General features: G+C 53.5%; 1 protein-coding gene across 3 annotated transcripts in view; it reads right to left on the reverse strand.

Annotated features, from left to right (window-relative positions):
• Positions 1-14,844, reverse strand: part of SMOX (spermine oxidase) — a 40,217-nt gene extending 25,373 nt beyond the window's left edge. For 2 of the 3 annotated variants that reach the window (XM_010378948.2, XM_030915371.1), the window contains exon 1: positions 14,615-14,844. The gene's annotated coding sequence lies outside the window, so the exon portion shown is untranslated. Of the gene's footprint in view, positions 1-7,777; positions 7,968-14,614 lie in introns of those variants that run through there. The other variant, XM_030915372.1, reaches the window with a different exon arrangement.
• Positions 14,845-18,978: the final 4,134 nt, after the last annotated feature.

Consider the following 18,978-nt stretch of genomic DNA (forward strand, 5'->3'; position numbering starts at 1 on the left):
CCCAACCTTGTTCACACACCGCCACACATAGTCGCATCTTCCCCATCTTTCTCTCTGCATCTCAACACCCTCTTCAGGTCCAACCTCTGTGCTGGGACTGCTCCCCTAGAGGACAGGAGCCAGGAAGCAGGGATGGGGTCTAGCTCTGAGTGATCTTGGAAAGACTGTTTCCTCATCCACAAAATGGGAATGACCATCACATCTGTTCTGCTCTCTGCTGGGTCCCAGGCTCCTCATCAGAAGCCCTTAGAAAGACCTATATTTGTATGTTTTGTCTCCCGCAAGATGCACCCTTGCCTGGCCCTGCATCAGCCCCTGGAGATTCCACAGCAGTAGATTAAAGAGACAGGGCCCTGCCCTGAGGCTCACAGCCAGTGAACTCAAAGGTACAGAAATAAGGATCATGATGAATTCAAGAGACGATGGGAAGGAAGACCTAATGGAGGGTGGAAGAGGAGGCGGAAATTCCCAGGAGAGAGAAGTGAGCTCCACGCAGGGAAACTGCACATGCAGAGGCTCAGAGGCGCTGCTAACAGGATCATCTCTCAACATGTGATTCCAAAGCTGTCACTTTTCGCTCTCTCCCAGAACTCACCTGGACGGGCTTGGAATCCCCTGGTCCCATGCTATGCACTCTCCTGAGCTTCCTCCATAACTGTGGCAGCCGCCTCACCCCGCCCTGGGAGTTGGGAGTCGGGAGTAGGGAGTGGGGAAGCCTTCCAGCATCAGGTGGGGAAAACACACCTCCCGCCTCCGCTCAGGGCCTGCCCCAGCCCCACCTGTGCTGCCCTGCGCTTCCTGGGCAAGTCAGCCATGCAGGTTGGCTCCCCGAGGCGCCCTGGGGAAGGGCAGGACGCACACCTGCCAGGAGGCACACGACCTGCCACCCAAGGCACCAGGAAGGGGGCGGGGCAGGCACAGGCACTAGAGACACACAGGCCCTGCAACCCAGTGGCCGCAGCGAATGGGAGTCTGGATGGGCACCAGGCAGGTGGGGGGCACGTTTTCAGCCTAGGGTGGGGCCAGTGCTAAGGAGACTGAAGAAAAGCACAGACACGGTTCATGAGTGAGGCCTAAGGCAGGGAGGGGAGCAGCAGGGGACAGATTTTTCATTCATTCAAAAAGCTTTCTGGAGGGCTACCTGTGCCAGGCACTGTCTGAGGCACTGGGGATACTGTAACACGAGACGCCCCCCTTAAGGATCTGTCAGGTCAGGGAAAAGCAGGGCGGAGAGACAGGAAACTAACTGCACAGGGGCGTCAGGGAAAGCCTCCTGCCAAGGCAGCGCTGCAGCAGAGGTGCAGTGCTGTGTCAACCTCCTGGGGACTTGCTGAATGGCAGGATGTGGGGTGAGGGCAAGGGCCACATCAGCATGACCTGGGTGACCAGGCATGACACCACTGGGATAAACCCAGACCAGTTCTAACTGTGCCAACTGGTCATCATCTTTGCCCTTCACAACAAGCTGGTGGGGTCAGAAAAATGACAGAAGCCAAATACCTCGGTGCAGGACTGCAGTGGGGAGGTCAGCCCAGGGGTCTGATTACTAAGCCCAGTTCTCTCCTCCGGACTATCAGCAGGGTTGGGAGAGCTTCTCCAAGCCGCCTGCCATCGTAGGGCCAAGCACACCCCGAAACACAGCCCCCTGCATCAGGCATCACCTGCAGGCACGGCCCCAACGTGAGTCAGTGTCCCCAGCACCACCCGGCACAGAGATCCGCCCGTTCCGCAGCCTGGGCACTTGACGCCTGGGAGGTGTGAGCTGGCAGCTGAGGGGGTGGCTTCCCGGTGGGGCTTCTCCCCTATCCCTGCCAGGAGCCGCAGCCTCACAATTCTGGGGTGAAGGAGAACAGCCCAGTCAGCACTTTCCGCTGACTCTTTCAAAACCACTTACAAGAACTGAGGCCTGTGAGCTCAGCCCGGGCGCAGTTCCCCCTCAGCGGCCCCTCGTGACTCTTCACAAAGCCCAACTGTGCTTCAGCTCCAGCCCCGGGGAGGGGGTGGGGTCTCCGGCAAGCCCATCCTGTCTCCTGAGCCACAAGGTCCCACTCCGCCCAGCCTGGGACCTGTGCTTTCTGCCCACAAAGAGACACGACAGCCCCAGTGTCAGAGTTGTCTGAGCTGTGCTGGATCTGGGCAGCCTTCCTCCCAGAAGGTGGGGAAGGGTCTTCCTCCACTGTAAACCCTTTTCCAGCACAAATACCTCTCTTATGGTGTCCATGCAACATAATTTATCATAGAGCAAAGGTGGCATACATAATCCCAAAACGAAAAAAGGAAAATATCCAAAGAAAAATCTAGTCACCAGATGAGACTCACAGCAACCTCTATTTTGCCCCGTCCTGTGCCAGGCCCTTTGCTGGGCACTTTCCATTCATTGCATCCTTTAATAATCATAAACTCCCTTCTGCCCATTCTACAGATGAGGAAACAGGCCCCAAGAGGTTCAGAGGCATGGCAGAGGCCAACTGGATGGAGTGAGGGGCAGGGTGGGGCAACACTGCTCAACCCTTGCTCTGACCTCAGGCCCCCCCACTCAGCCTCCCCAGGGGTGCTGCAGGTGTGAGGACTGCCCTGGCTTGGCAATTCTCCCATCTTACTCCTCCCCACATACTGATATGCACACATTGTGCCAGGCACTTGGGGCTGGCAGGAGTCATCTCAAGGCCTGAGGGCTCACTCCAGCTTCACTGCCAAAGCCTGGGGCTGCCACAGGGAAGCTACCTGCTTTCTGGCCTGGGCGCTTAGTGGGGTCCCTGCAGGTCACCCTGGTCTCCCCCCTGCCCCATGCAGCTGGATTAGGCTTGCCAGGCACTAAACTAACCAGGCCCCAGTCCTTCACCCTCGATCTCCTCCTCCATAAATAGGGCCAGGGACAAGTTCTAATTGCTTTGGCCAGCACAAAAGAAAATTCAAAAAGCAAGTAACTCATAACTGCCTCTAGACGGTCCTCGATCACTGGCCCAAGATTTTCCCCTCCTGGTGACTTCAGGGCACATTAACTGTGATCTCCTAACAAGTCCACAGGACTAACCAATAAAGCACTTTCCATAGAATTCAACCATGGAGCACAGTCCCTCACCCAAGCGAGAGCTGGAACCAGGTCTCAAAAGCCACTGAGGTTCATTTCAAAATGCACACATGGGCCATGCACCCATGATTTAATCCATAAAACCCCTACGGAGTTGAGACGCTGAGTTTGGACATAAACATATTCTTTAGGCCCTTTTGTGGAGTTCAAAGACAGAATAACTCACTAGCTTTTGAAGCATCAAGAAAGGTCTGTTCTTAAAATCCTGTCATCATTGTTATCACTCTATTTTTAGCTGAATACGTCTGAGATACAGAGTGCAGTGCCAAGCGTTTTGTGTGGAATATCTCAATCCTCACATCAATACCCCCATACTACAGAGGAGGCAACTGAGATTCAGCGAGGTTCCACAGCCTGCCATTAGCCTGCCTCTAAACTTTACTTAGTAATATATTAAGCCTCAGGCCTTGCTCTTTTTAAAATCGAATGAAGCAGCTGGGTGCAGTGGCTCACGCCTGTAATCTCAGCACTTTGGAAGGCCGAAGTGGGCGGATCTCTTGAAGTCAGGAGTTTGAGACCAGCCTGGCCAACATGGTGAAACCCCGTCTCTACTAAAAATACAAAAATTAGCCGGGTATGGTGGCGGGTACCTGTAATCCTAGCTACTCAGGAGGCTAAGGCAGGAGAATCACTTGAACCCAGGAGGTGGAGGTTGCAGTGAGCCAAGATCATGCCATTGCACTCCAGCCTGGGCAACAAGAGTAAAACTTTGTCTCAAAAAAAAAAAAGGCCAGGAACAGTGGCTCAAGCCTGTAATCCCAGCACTTTGGGAGGCTGAGACGGGCAGATCACGAGGTCAGGAGATCGAGACCATCCTGGCTAACCCGGTGAAACCCCGTCTCTACTAAAAATACAAAAAATTAGCCGGGCGAGGTGGCAGGCGCCTGTAGTCCCAGCTACTCGGGAGGCTGAGACAGGAGAATGGCATGAACCCGGGAGGCGGAGCTTGCAGTGAGCTGAGATCCGGCCACTGCACTCCAGCCCAGGCGACAGAGCAAGACTCCGTCTCAAAAAAAAAAAGAAAAAGAAAAAATCTAATGAAGAAGTCAAGTTCATTGTCTTTCCTTGAGTTACTTTTTAAACTCCAAACCTTTTCAGATTAACTCTCCAGGTTTTGCATTGTATATGAATTTTTTTTTTTTAATTTTCCAAAATAAGAGAGAGAAAAAGATCCCTGTGTGTTTAACATTTAAAGGCATCATTTAAAAATATTTCCTAAGAATATATGCCCCTTGGTGGTCCTGGGTGTCTCCTGCTTGAGTCATCCTAAAATCCAGCCGACTCAGCCTGCAAGGAGTATCACCACCACCCGCCACAATCAGAGGTGCGGTAGCTGAGTTGGGCTGTCCCGGAGGTCTGGTTATGGGTGGGGAGCAGTTGAAGGTATGAGGACAGGCTCTGAGAGAGCCGTGGAGTTGAGGAAAGGGCATCAAGCCAGATGTCCCAGAACCTGAGTGAGACCCATCATGCCTCACTCAGGCCGCATGAGGCTGTATGGGGAAGACAGGACCCATGTGTCTGCCAGGGCCTGGCACAGAGTTGGCAGGGGTGGCTAGATTCTTTGTTCTGTTTTCTAATAAATTGCAACTCATTCCCAAGTGCTTGTTCTTCTGGCTTTAAGTCACACCTTCCTTAATGCCATCCCTCAAGAAGCAGGTGGAGAAGAAGGGAATCTGGACTAAGGGGTACTGCAATGGCCCCCAGCTAGGCCACCATGCTCCACCTGAACCCAGATGCTTTTCCTCATCCTCCAACCTCCCAGCCCCGGATTTAGAAAGCAGTGGGCTCCTACGTGCTTGAGGAAGAAAGGCAAAGGGGCAAAGGAGGACAAGAGAGTGGAGCTGGGGTTGGGTAGGAAAATCCACTGAGCATGCCCCACCAGGGCCTCCGGGTCAGGTCGGAGGGCCAACGTTGCCCCAAGCACCACCGTAGCTCCTCCTGGGTACGATTTAAAATACCACATCCCGGTGGGGCGCGGTAGCTCACGCCTGTAATCCCAGCACTTTGGGAGGCAGAGGCGGGCAGATCACGAGGTCAGCAGATCGAGACCATCCTGGCTAACATGGTGAAACCCCATCTCTACTAAAAATACAAAAAATTAGCCGGGCCTGGTGGCAGGCACCCGTAGTCCCAGCTACTTGGGAGGCTGAGGCAGGAGAATGGCGTGAACCGGGGAGGCGGAGCTTGCAGTGAGCCGAGATCGCACCACTGCACTCCAGCCTGGGCGACAGAGCGAGACTCTCAAAAAAAAAAAAAAAAACAACCACACCCCATCTCCCCAGCCCGAGCTGCTGAACAAAGAGCCTCACACCGCAGAGGAAAGGAGGTGTGGTAGAGGCAAGGCAGGGTAGCCTCACTGACTGCCCTGAGAGTCTGAGAATGAGGGTCACGTCTGTAACCTGGCCCCTCCCCAAGCTTCAAGTCCATGAAGGGGCACAGCACCGTCCCTGCCCACAGCCCACCATCACTCACACCCTGCCTCATTTCTCACTAATGCACTGCTCTGATCACATCAGTGCCCTGCTCAAAACCTTCTGTGGGCTGCCACAGCCCAATGAAGGAAGGCAGTCCCTGGCGCCTCCTCCCTGCCCACAGGCCACCTGTCTCCTACACACACCCACCAGGATCCTCTGACTCTCAGACCCAAACCTGTGACTTCTCATTCTGTCCAGATCTCCCCACCCCACCGGCCATTCCTCCAGGAAGCCAGTCCTGCTAGCTACTTGCACCCTCACTCTTCTCCTCTGCAGGCTGCTCTGGTCTAACCAGGACCCCACCCTAAGCCTTGTGCTGCTTTCTGCTGGTTCTTGCCTTCTTCCCTCATGTCCACGATGACGGGACCCTCCCCAGGGTCCCTCCTCCAGCCATGTCAATCACAGTAGTAAGAGCAGCCAACCGGTATTACAGTGTCACAACAACCCAGCCACCCTAGGAGGGAGGAAATATTAGCCTCATGGTACAAATGAGGGAACAGAGGCACAGAGAGGCTTAGCTGCTTGTTCAGAGTTCACAACCCTGCTGTGTTAACCTCTGAGATGAAAGGCTGGGGAGAACTTGCAGAGCGAGAAGATGCCCAGGAGGTATAAGGAAAAGGCCCTCTCAGAATCCAGAAGACGGCCGGGCTGGCTCACATCTGTAATCCTAGCACTTTGGGAAGTCAAGGCGAGAAGACTGCCTGAGGTCAGGAGTTTCAGACCAGCCTGGCCAACACGGTGAAACCCCATCTCTACTAAAAACACAAAAATTAGCTGGGCATGGTGGTGAGTGCCTGTAATCCCAGCTACTCAGGAGGCTGAGGCAAGATAATTGCTTGAACCCAGGAGGTGGAGGTTGCAGTGAGCCAAGATTATGCCACTGCACTCCAGCCTGAGCGACAGAGTGAGCCTCCATCTCAAAAAAAAGAAAAAGAATCCAGAAGACCCAGGCCCAGCTACCTGGGGATCCCAGGCACCAGACAGGTCCTTCCAGATCCTTCCTCACTTACCCAGTGAAGCAGAGCCATTGCCAAAAGAACCCAGGGCTGGCTCTCGGCCCAGAAATACCAGGGAGAAAAGGAAGGATGGCGGGGAGCTTCCTGGTAGAGGTGGGATAGGCACATCTGAGGGCCCTGGTCAGTTGAGGTCCCCACAGGCACTGGCAGGGAGGTAGCAGTCACCACACCCAAAGGAAGGTGGGGAGGCAGACATGGAGGGCAAAGATTTACAGAGATGAAGAAACTGAGGCCTCAAAGGGGAGCCTGGCATCTCTCTCTCTCTGCAGTGCCCTTTTCTTCTACTGATTGTCCAAATGTGCCCATCCCACCAAGTCCACCTCTACCAGGAAGTCCACCTGTGCTACCATGTTCATGGCCTTCCAGTGAGCAGCATCTTTCCACATCAGCTCTTCCCAGCAGGTGTTTTCCTGGTGGGTGGGACATTATTGGCAGTCGTTTAAAAAAAGATTTCCATGGTCAGATCAGGCTGCGAAACACTCAACAGTTTCTTTTCTACAGGACTTGTCAGGGCCTTTAATTCTCTTAAACATATTCTGAACCTCCCATAGGGTAGTGGAGTGAATGTGCCAGTTTCTACCCTTATTTGTCCCCTGAACCCTTGAGACTACACAGAACAGTCTTTGAGAAATGTTATCCCCTCCCATCCCGCAGGACAGCCTGGCCCAGGGGCAGGGATCAAAGTGGGGTGTGATTGGCTTGGCCTTGCCCTCCTCTGAGGAGGGGTGTGTGGGATATCTGGGGAGCTCAGACTGAGAGCCAGTCAACCCCTACCCTGCCAGCCCCTCATGGCACTGCCCAGGGCAGCTGAACCTTTGCCCTTTGTGTCTGCCCTCTGCACCTTCCTTTGGGTGTGGTGACTGCTAGCCCCTGCTAGCATCTGGGGGGACTCAACCAACCAGTGTCCTCAGATACCCACCGCAGGCCATTTAGAGTCTGAGGTGCAAGGGGCCTTGGGAGAGCCCCAAAGCAACCTGGTTTTTTGCAAGCAAATTGCTAATTCGACCCCATCATTAGCATGTAAGTTTTAATGTTAACTTTGATATTTAAGATTAAACTAAAATGTGTTAAGCTGACTCTCTGGGAAGATGCAATGCCCCACCCAACAAACCCTGTGATAACCCCCCAAGGAGGGACCTGAACCCCTCAGTTTACAGATGAGGAGACTGACACCTCAGAGAGGAGCAGACACTTGCCTGTAGTGTACCAGCCAGGGCAGAGCACAGAGAAGCATCCAGGCCCCTGCTACTCCCATGTATACCGCAGAGGTGGCCAGAGTGGGATAAGATCCCGCAACAGCAGCTCACGTAACCATCAGGCAACAAGGACTTGGGTCAGGGTGACGGGCACTGCACATACTGGGGTGATGGCCCGGCAGCTGGGGAGACTACGGTCTTTTATGAGGACACGTCACAACTGGAGCTAGAGGGCTGGATCAGCTGTTTCCCCAATCTCTCCGCCCTGCCCTGGCTGGAGGAAGGCTGCTCACTCCAGATTGGTTGCCTGCAGTGCCAGGCTCGGCTGTGGGCAGAGATAAGGTGCCCTCCGTGCTGTCTGCATGTCACCCTGCCCTGGGATACAGTCACTCAAGATACCCACTCATAGTCTTGGGAGCTCCTTACAGTTAGGGGCCCTGGAAATCAGACCTGTTCCTGGCCTATGACCCAAGCACCCAGAGGCCCTCACACAGCTCCAGCTCCCAGCAGAGCCCCTGCATCTCACATCTTCTACAGTCCCCTCTGTCCTGCCCCCAGCCCACCTACACCACCCCCACCCCCTACACCGGCAGCTCCCTACACATCCCACAACACAGGAGCCACAGGAGCCAAGGTGGTTCCCTTTACCTGTTCCACCCACCTGAACTGCACTCATCCCTCAAGACTCCAGTCTAAATCCTTGCTATACAAAGCGTGCTCCATGGAGCAGCACTGCACTGCCAAGGAGCTTATTAGAAATGCAGTCTCGGCCGGGCACGGTGGCTCACGCCTGTAATCCCAGCACTTTGGGAGACTGAGGCAGGCGGATCACTTGAAGCCAGGAGTTCGAGCCCAGCCTGACCAACATGGTGAAACCCTGTCTCTACTAAAGATGGTGGTGGGCACCTGTAATCCCAGCTACTCAGAAGGCTGAGGCAGGAGAATCGTTTGAACCCAGGAGGCGAAGGTTGCAGTGAGCCGAGATCCTGTCATTGCACTCCAGCTTGGACAACAGAGCAAGACATCGTCTCAAAAAAAAAAGAAAAAGGAAGAAATGCAGAGTCACAGGCCTCACCCCCGACCTGCTGAATCAGACAGGACAGACCTGCATCTTAACAAGCTGCCTAGGTGATCTATGTGCATTCGAGTCTGAAAAGCACTTTTATAGACCACTGCTCTAATCAGGTAATTGCCCCCATGCCCTATAACCTTCAAAGGCTCCCCAGGGCCTACTGAATCAAGGCCAGACTCAGCAGCTTGGCAGCCAAGGCCTTTCCCAACCTGGCTTCAAACCACTCCAGGCCTGGCTTCAACCCACTTCTCCTCCACCTTAGGAATGCCATCCCCTCCTCTGTCAGCCAAAGCCTCCCAAGATTTCAGAACCCTCCCAAAGCACCACCTCCTCTGGGAGGAGGACCTCACTGTATCACACCTGGCATGGCTCGCATTTATTTCCTGGAGAGCAGGAACCATGTCCTGTGTTCCCAAAGGCTCTGAACACCAGGCTGGGGCACAGGAGATGCCAGGTGCTAACCACAGCTAACAAGGCCCAGTGTCTACTTGTCAGGAAGTCCACCTCAGCGCTAGCCTGTCCACCTCAGGCTCAGCCACAGCCTTCACTGCAGCTCAGCGGACAAGGACTTGGGCATCGTGGACAGGCCTCCTCCATGCTCCCCTGCCAGAGAAGGGAGCCCTTCCTGACAACCATGAAGGCTGGTGAGCTTCCAACAGCAATGTTTTCCCTGTACCTCAGTTTCCACTAACCCTGCTTCCCTGTCTTCCTAGGAGGCTGGCAGGATCTGTCCAGATAGATGAGCAGATCGCCTCAACTCTGGGGCTCAGAATTCGGAGAAAACAGACCCCATCCCTATGTGGCAGCAAACCGTTCCTCAGCCAGCCAGTCAGGTCCTTGGGAGGCCAGGTCACCTGCCTAGAGTCATCCTCATGCCAAACAGGAAAGCCTCCCAGGGCAGAGCTGTCACACCCTCCTCCCTCCTTCCTGGCCCAGTTCCTCAGCCTGGCATCCCAGGGGAAGCCTTTCCTCCTTTCAGAGTCTACAAGGAGAAGGCACTCAAGCATGTGACCTCCAGGGAGCAAAGAAAAAAAGTCCCTCTAATCCCATTTTACAGGCAGATGACGAGGGCAATGCTAAACCCAGAAGGGTGACATTCTAATGATGGCATCTCAGGCAGAAAGCAGTAGCTGAACCAGAAGCAGTAGACCTTCCCAGCACCCCAAAATCACAGTGTACGTGATGCCCAACCCATTGGTCTGGGTCCGGAGCCCCTCCTGGAAGAAAAAGCGGGGCATGAAGCAGAAAAATTTGGTTACCCACTCCAAGCGAGGATCCCTTCTACCTTAAAGGGTGTAACTTCTTTCCCACCTCCCCAGCCCCCAAGGCCAGGCACCTCTGGGAGGCAGGAAAAGCCTCTTCTTAGGAAGCCCTCAGCTGACACATAACTGAGAGGCATGAGAGAAGTGGCAGAGTGGACTGATTTTGAACATGGATTCTGGAGTCAAGTTGCTTAGATTCAATCCTCACTTTGTCATTATTTAGTTGTATGACTAGGCCTCAGTCTTCCCATCTGTGAAATGTTTGGATTCAATCCTCATTCTGTCATTATTTAGTTGTATGACTGTGCCTCAGTCTTCTCATCTGTAAAATGGGAATAAGACCTACCTTATAGAGCCTTTAAGAGGATTAAAGGAGTTAATATTTGCAAAGTCCTTAGAACAATGCAGGGCATCCAGTGAATATGCCAGGGCCCTGCCCTGCCTCTTGGCCTCTCCTTGATTCCTCCCACCCAGCATGCCCTCCTCATCCCCACCTATCCCAGCTCAAGGCCTTTCCTAGGCATGCCAGCCGGATCCCAGATCTGGACCACTGCCCCTAGTTCTAGCACCCACGTCGTGGTGTTACCTTGGTCCACCCCTGTCCCCTGTCCAGGGCCCAGCTCCCCTCCCTCCCAGATCTGAGGTCCCCTGGCTCTCAGCCTTCCATTCTGAGAGTACCAACCACACAATTTAACACTCAACTGGCTCCTCTGTGCAAACAGGAAAGCTGTGGGTAGAAAGGCAAGAGTCTAGAGAGAGAATACCCCAGGGCTAGGCACCCAGCAGTCCCCCAAGAGAGTGGGCTGAAATCAATTCCTGGCTGCCCAAGCTGCCCACATCTTGTGAGCTAGAGAATCTCCCTCCCACCCAACATGCACACATATCCTTCTGCTGACCCAGCCTGGATTTCTACCAAAGAAAGCAAAGGAAATCATTTACCCCAACCACAGTGACACGCACAGACTCACATCCCACCGGCTGCCCTCGATATACAGGCCTGCTCTGGAGCCACCCGTACCTTCTCCACTTCCCTTTTTCACATCCCACTGGCGCCCTTAGATTCTTGCAGCAATCTGCACAATTGCTTTTGTGGAAAAAAAATAAAAATCCTCAGGGTCACTTGAAGTTTAAAGGGGGCTCCTGTGCTCACTGCAATACCCACCTCTCTGCCCAACCCAGCCCCAATCTGCCCACCTGGCTTAAGATTTCCTGGGCATCAGCTATATGCCAGGCACTGTGCTAGATGCTCCGGATACAGCACTGGTCCATTCAGTCAAGGTTCCAACCCTTAAGAAGCCAGATAAGTCAAATATACAAACAACTGTAACAAATGGTTGTGAACTGTGATAAATATAATATAGAAAGTAAGTCAGGTGCTATGATGAATTATGGGGGACTTCCCAAGACTGGGAAGGCATTTGAGTAAGGTATAATTAAGTGAAGACCTTAAAAATAAGAAGGAGAAAAGCCAGGCCAGTAAAGGGCACTGGAAAAACACTCCTGGCAGGAAAGATAGCACAAGCAAAGGCCCTGGGGCAGGAGAAAGCTTAGGGTGTCCAAAGGGCAGAAATGATTCAGATGTTTCTGTCAGGGAGAATGCAGAGGAAACAGTGGTCAAGATAAGGCTGGGGAGGTCAGCTGTGGCCAGAATGGGAAGGGTCTGGTAGGCTGAGGGAAAGCTTTGAGATTTTAATCAAGTGTGATAGGGAGCTATCAAGAATTTTAGAGAAATGAGATGGTCCCATCAAAAGTTTCTATATCATTCTTGCTGCTCTACTGAAATAGATCAGAGAGGAGGGCAAGTGCAGACCTGGGGAGAGGGTTAGGTGGCTTGGCTTGGCTTGGCTTGGGGCAGGTAGCCTGGGGCCGTAACAGTGGAGTCAGAGCACAGAGGGCAGGCCTGAGATCAATTTTGTGAAAAGAACCAAAAGGACTTGCTCTTGGTGAAGCTGTGCCAAGTTGTGCCCCTGGTTTCCCATCTTTCTTTTCCTTCCTCCCTCCCTCCTTCCCTCCCTCCTTCCCTCCTTCCTTCCTTGACTGGGATGGAGCTTCACTTTTGTTGCCCAGGCTGGAGAGCGATGGTGCGATCTCGGCTCACAGCAACCTCCGCTTCCCGGGTTCAAGCAATTCCCAGCCTCAGCCTCCTGAGTAGCTGAGATTACAGGCGTGCACCACCATGCCCGGCTAATTTTGTATTTTTAGTAGAGACGGGGTTTCTCCACGTTGGTCAGGCTGGTCTTGAACTCCCGACCTCAGGTGATCCACCTGTCTTGGCCTCCCAAAGTGCTGGGATTACAGGCCTGAGCCACCACGCCCGGCTAGGTTTCCCATCTTTAAAAGTGAGTAGATGGGCCAGGAGCAGTGGCTCATGCCTGTAATCCCAGCACTTTGGGATGCCAAGACGGGTGGATCACCTGAGGTCAGGAGTTCGAGACCAGCCTGGGCAACATGGTGAAACCCCGTCTTTACTAAAAATACAAAAATTAGCCGGGCATAGTGGCGCATGCCTGTAATCTCAGCTATTGGGAGGCTGAGGCAGGAGAATCACTTGAACCCAGCAGGTGGAGGTTGTAGTGAGCCAAGATCACATCATCGCACTCCAGCCTGGGTGAAAACAGCGAAACTCCGTCTCAAAAAATAAAAATAAAAATAAAAATAAAAAAAGTGAGTAGATGATGGGTCATTCACTGAGATGGGAAGGCCTGGGGAGTGCCATCAGGGTTCTGTTTTCATCCATATTAAGTTTTTTGTCACCCAGGACATCAAAAATCATCAGCTGGGGGTTAGGTAGAGAGGCTGGGGGCTGGAGATAAAATCTGCTATTTAAAACCATGAGAATGATGTACATTTAAGATCTGTGTGTTTGCAAATTGATGCTTGATTTTTAAAATCATAAGAAAGAATGAAACGGGGAAGGGTTTGTAAATAGACCGGGAAGAGAAGCATCTATGGACAGAGCTCTGGGGCCCTCCAACATTTGGAGCTGAGTGAAGGAGTTGTCTGAAAAGAAGTCTAAGAAAAAGGGCAGCCAAGGAGGGAAGAAAACCAGGAGAAGCCAAGGGAGGATACCGGTTCTTGAAGGAGAGTGTTCAAGGAGACCAGGAGAGGTGGAAGAAGACTTGCTTGTTGGGGCGTGGAGCTCACTGGAGAGATTGGCTGAGGCTGTTTCAGTGAAGGGGTGGGATCGAAGTCAGGGCAAGCCAGCTAAAGAACGGAAGAGCTGTGCTCGGAAGGAGCGAGTGCAGAAGGCTCTCCAGAGAAGTTTTGCTGTGAAGGGAAAAAGGTCTGAAGCTGGAAGGAATGAGGGAATAAGGCAAAAAGGGGGCTACAAAATTGGAGAGACAGGGTGCCAAAGCATATTTCTCATAAAGCTGTGGACGATCTAGGGGGAAAGAAGCCACTTCTAACACCGGAGAGAGGGGGAGTAACTGCAGAAAGGGGGACAGGGAGAGGACCTTGGAGCCCAAGCGGAGGCAGGGCCAGCGGCAGGAATTGGGATGCTTTCTCCGCCCAACAAGAGGCAAGGGGGCAGGGGTGGCCGAATGCAGATGTGGGGGCTTCACTGCACACACTTTTGGATGCATGGCACCCCGGCCCGCGCCACTCCCGGTAACCCCAGGGCACCTACTGCTGGCTCCAATCATGGCCAACTTGCCCCCACAGAGTGGTACGTGATGTGCCACCAACAGCAATGTTCTGCAAACAACCTGTGGGCACCTCTCACTATACATGCCAGGAACCGCGCGTATCTCACCGGGCCAAGGCCCCTGGCTCAAGCGCCGCGGGCCCCTCAACTGCTCTAAAGGAGCCCTCGTCCCTACCCCAGGGCAGTGGCTTCCCTCAGCCCCTCCCCCAAAGTGAGCCGTCCAACACGCCCGAACCCTTTGCGAGCCCGGCTCCCGCCAAGCCCGGGGCATCCCGTAAGCCCCTAGTTGGCCCTTAGCAGAAAGCTGCTCCTCACCCTGCCCGGGGCCCCAAAGGGACCACCCGGACGCCCGGAGCCCAGAGCGGTCAGCACAGCCTCTCCTGGCGTTCGGGCCATCACCCGGGAGCCTTCTGTCCTCTCCCCAGTGCCCACCCTCCCGGCAGCCCGAGTCGTCGCGGGGCGTCCGCGCTCGGCTTTGTCTGCGCCCACGGGGCGCGCCTGCCGGGCACCCGGGACGCTCCCCTCCCGCACGCAGCCCGGGGGTCCGTCCGGCACTCTACCCCCGGCGCCCGGCCCGGGCCGCGCAGCCCTAGCGCCGGGATCACCGCCACCCCGGCCCACACCACTGCTTTCCCCGGCGGGAGCCAGGGGGGCGCGGTGCCCCCGGCTCCCCGCGAGCCTCCCGGAACGCCCCGCACCCCCGCCCGAGCGCCGCGCTGGCCGCCCAAGCCCCGCGCCGGCCGAGCCCTCGGGGACCGCTCCGGGCCCCTCACCCTCTCGCTGTGGCCGCAGCCCCTGCCTGCGCCCGAGGGAGGCTGAGAGCCGGGGCCCGGGGCCGGAGAGCCGGCGCACTGTACCTTTCCCTGCTGAGCCGGGGAAGTAAGTCTGCGGCGAGCGGCGCACCGGTCTCGGCCTCCTCCTTCTCTCCTCCTCCGCCAGCCGCCTGGCTTCCTCCTCCAGCCGCCGCCGGGACCGTAGGGGCCCGAGCCAGCCGCCGCGGCCTGTGTGGGGCCCCGCTCCGCCTCGCGTCCCCTACCCACCCCGCTCCGGCCCGGCCCTCCGTTCCGCCTCTGGGCGGGGACGCGCCGAGCTCCTCCCCGGGCCCGCCCCGCCGGGCGCCGGGAAGCTGGAAGCCCCTGAAGCCGGAGACTGCTGGATTCCTGCCTCGGAAACCCAGGTCCCGCGCCCAAATCTGGACCCGCACCTCCTCCCTCTCTATCAGGGGTCGCTCTTCCCGCAGGGGACCCACCGCAGGACAGGCAGCGACGTGTAGCATAGGGCGGCGGCAGAGGTCCAGAAGCCGGGAGGGTAGAGGTGGCCCTGGAGAAATGGGGTTTGATGCTCCCCTCCAAGAGGGAACCGCTTGGGGACAGGCTTCAGGACTGGGGCAAGTGAATTTCAGGTGAGGTTTCCTCTCAGCAGAAAAGGCCTTGTCATTGCCCAAGCTGTTCCGTCCCCTGGAAGCCTCTTCTCCCCACCCCACCCCACAAATCCCTCTGCCCTCTTGGGGTTAAATGTCAGTCTACATGTCGCACCCTCCTCTGTGAATCCTCCTAGGTCACCGAGGAGAGCGGAATATTTGTTAGCTCTCAGAATTGTATCTCCTGGATTTGAATTCTGCCCCTAGGTAGCCTTAGGTAAACTACTTAATCTCTGCTTCAGTTTCTTCATTTGTAAAATAGGGTTAATAAATAGTACCTACTTGAAAGAGTTTATTAAATAAGGTCGCGCACGGTGGCTCATGCCTGTAATCCCCGCATTTTGGGAGCCCGAGGCAGGTGGATCACCTGAGGTCGGGAGTTCAAGAGTAGCCTGACCAATATGGTGAAACCCCGTTTCTACTAAAAATACAGAAATTAGCCAAGCGTAGTGGGGGGCTACCTGGGAGACTGAAAAAGGAAAATCGCTTGGACCCGGGAGGCGGTTGCAGTGAGCCAAGATCACACACTGCACTCTAGCCTGTGTGACAGAGCAAGACACCATCTCAAAAAATAAAAAATAGTTTATTAAATAAAAATATTAATATGGACTTGATGGATTACAAATGATGGGAAACTATGCAAATTGGCTTGGTATAAGCAGACAGGTAATTTATATGCTCACATAAAAGGTGGTCTGACTGATTCAGGTACCAAGAAGCACAAAATACATCAGGATTTGGTCTTCCTTCCCCTGTCTTTCATCTCTGTTCTTTGCAGTAGGAAGTTGGCTTCCAGCTGCTCTAGGCTCCATCCTCTCAGCCCAAGTCCTCATTTATTTCAGCAAAAAGCCAAGGTGACACCTAGTTGCCTTGGACTGGTTCACATATCATTCCAAACTAATCACTGAGGTTCTGATATTCAGATTAGTTGGGTCTGAGTCACACATCCATCCCTAGAGTCAATTCATCCTAATTCATGTGGATGGAGAGTGAGGAAAGGTGATTTCAGGGCCCTGTTTACCTTTAGAAGGTGAATGGACCCAGAGCTGTGTGCCAAGAACACATTAAGTTCCCAAAAAGTATTGGGCATGGTTGAAGACCTTCATTACATTTCAGGGATGCCAGTACCTTTTGAACATCTTTCTATGTTAGGGGACCTTTCCAACCCCTCCCCACATGCCAAAGCCAGAAACACTCTTTCCCAGTCTCCTTTGCAGCTGAAGTGCTGGCAGCACCCAGGCCCTGCCAACAAGATGCACCCCTGAAAATTAGTGTATAAAAGTGAGCAATGCTGGGAACATCAAATAGAATGTATCTTTAAAAATAAAAACAAAAAAGAAGAGAAGCAAGCAATGTGAGGAGGCAGGAGTCACCCAGAATCCATCGGGAGAAGGGTGGCAAGGATGGCACTGGAGGCTTTAAGGGCAGCAGTGGCAGAGATGCTGGAATACTTGCCCCACTGAACTGAAGATGCACATCTCAGTTGCCCATTGCTACATAACAAGCTGCCCCAAATGTAGTGGTTTAAAACAACTTTTTTTTTTTTTTTGAGTCAGAATCTCACTCTGTTGTCCAGGCTGGCATGCAGTGGCTAAATCTCGGCTCACTGCAACCTCCACCTCCTGGGTTCAACTGATCCTCCTGCCTCAGCCTCCCAAGCAGCTGAGATTAAACCCAGCTAATGTTTTTGTATTTCTAGTAGAGATGGAGTTTCACCATGTTGGTCAGGCTGGTCTTGAACTCCTGACCTCAGGTGATCCACCCACCTCAGCCTCCCAGGCGTGAGCCACCGTGCCCAGCTGAATGATTTCTTATTTCTCATTATTTGGGGGGTTTGCTGGACTCAACTGGACAGTTCTGCTGCATGTGATGTTGACTGGGGACATTAGCTAGAAGCTTGACTGAAGCTGGAACAATCAAAATGGCCTGTTTCTCCATGGGACCTCTCCAGCAGGATAGCCTAGACTTCCTTAGCATGTGGTGGTTTGGCTTCCCAGAGGGTGAATATGGAAGCAACCAAACATCTTAAGACCTAGACTCAGAACTGCCAAGTCATGATTTCTACCACATTCTATGGCTGAAGAAAGTCATAAGGCCAGCCCATATTCAAGGGAAGGATAAATCAACTCCACCTCTTGATGGAAAGAGGGGAGTGTTGTACTCATTTGCTAGGGCTGCCATTACAAAATGCCACAGACTAGGGGACTTAAACAACTGAAATTTAACTTCTCACCGTTCTAGAGGGCATTAATCCAAGATCAAAGTTAGGTGGGTTCCCTCTAGAAGGGAGAATCTGTTCCAGCCTCTCTCCTATCTTCTGGTAGTTTTCTGGCACTCTGGTGTTCATTGGCTTCACCTCCATGTCTGCCATCACCTTCCCATGAGCTCTCTCTCAAATCTCCTCTTCTTTTTTCTTTTTTCTTTTTTTTTTTTTTTGTTTTTTTTTTTGTTTGTTTGTTTTTTGTTTTGTTTTGTTTTGTTTTTGAGATGGAGTCTCGCTCTGTTGCCCAGGCTGGAGTGCAGTGGCAGGATCTTGGCTCACTCCAACCTCCACCTCCCAGGTTCAAGTGATTCTTCTGCCTCAGCCTCCTGAGTAGCTGGGATTACAGGCGTGTGCCACCACGCCTGGCTAATTTTTGTATTTTTAGTAGAGATGGAGTTTTACCATATTAGCCAGTCTGGTCTCAAACTCCTGACCTCGTGTCTCAGCCTCCAAAAGTGCTGGGATTACAGGCGTGAGCCACGGCGCCCAGCTCAAATCTCCTCTTCTTATAAGGACACCAGTCACATTGGATTAGGGCCCACCCTAATGACCTCATTTAACTTGATTACCTCTGTAAAAACCCCATGGAATGAAAAACAAACCATTTATCCTCTGCTCTCACACCCCAACAATCAATACAGAACACGTCTGTGACCAAACATGGGAGATTGCTCCCCAATAAGTAAGCAAGCAATTCTGCAGCAGACACCAGCTGGGCAATTTCTTTTTCTTTTTTCTTTCTTTCTTTTTTTTGATTTTTTTGTTTTAGACGGAATTTCACTCTTGTTGCCCAGGTTGGAGTGCAATGGCATGATCTTGGCTCACCGCAACCTCTGCCTCCCGGGTTCAAGTGATTCTCCTGCCTCAGCCTCCCAAGTAGCTGAGATTACAGGCATGTGCCACTACACCCGGCTCATTTTGTATTTTTAGTAGAGATGGGGTTTCTCCATGTGGGTCAGGCTGGTCTCAAACTCCTGACCTGAGGTAATCTGCCTGCCTCAGCCTCCCAAAGTGCTGGGATTACAGGCGTGAGCCACCATGCCCAGCCAGCTGGGCATCTTCTAATGCAACTCAATTCCAACACAATTGATCTAGAGATAGTGGCAGATCCCCCAGGTTGAGGGCTGGGTCCCTCAAGACTGCCCCAGCTTCAGATGCGGGTCACAAGCCAAGGCCTCTGGAACTTCTGACCAACCAGCTTCAAGTTAGGGTTCCCATGATCCATTCTTTGGGCTTGATGAATTTGCTAGAGTGGCTCATAAAACTCAGGGAAACGGCCGGGCGCGGTGGCTCAAGCCTGTAATCCCAGCACTTTGGGAGGCCGAGACGGGCGGATCACAAGGTCAGGAGATCGAGACCATCCTGGCGAACACAGTGAAACCCCGTCTCTACTAAAAATACAAAAATCTAGCCGGGCGAGGTGGCGGGCGCCTGTAGTCCCAGCTACTTGGGAGGCTGAGGCAGGAGAATGGCGGGAACCCAGGAGGCGGAGCTTGCAGTGAGCTGAGATCCGGCCACTGCACTCCAGCCTGGGAGAC

This window comes from Rhinopithecus roxellana, chromosome 13 (assembly GCF_007565055.1).
Source record: "Rhinopithecus roxellana isolate Shanxi Qingling chromosome 13, ASM756505v1, whole genome shotgun sequence".
Lineage (NCBI taxonomy): Eukaryota > Metazoa > Chordata > Mammalia > Primates > Cercopithecidae > Rhinopithecus > Rhinopithecus roxellana.